This window comes from Penaeus monodon, chromosome 28 (genome assembly GCF_015228065.2).
Source record: "Penaeus monodon isolate SGIC_2016 chromosome 28, NSTDA_Pmon_1, whole genome shotgun sequence".
NCBI classification, from domain to species: Eukaryota; Metazoa; Arthropoda; class Malacostraca; order Decapoda; family Penaeidae; genus Penaeus; species Penaeus monodon.
The window spans coordinates 2,363,747-2,364,132 of record NC_051413.1 but is presented as its reverse complement, the minus strand read 5'-3'; positions in this window follow the sequence as shown (position 1 = coordinate 2,364,132).

Sequence of the window (386 nt, the reverse complement as noted above, 5' to 3'; positions counted from 1 at the left end):
TCCTCCCTCCCCCCCCCCTTCTGCCCTTCCTATAGATACCTATCTATCTATCTTTATTCTCTGTCTTACAGAGAGTTAAGGAAGCAAGAAAAGAGATGAATTTTTACTGCCAAATATCATTTATGGTAGTATTCAGAGAGGCTAAAGGAGAAATACATTTGTATAAATGTGAATGATAATATCGATGATACTGATGTTAGTTAAGTGTCACATATGGCACAATAATCAAACAAATCTGATTCAAAACTCCTAAGCACTGGAATTTATTGCAGATGCTTACAGCGAGAAGTCATCAGGTACAGTAATTATAAGGGAAGCTGCAATAGCTTAAATTACGTGTACGTACTATATCTTATTCTAAAATAAATAACAATGATACCATGTTA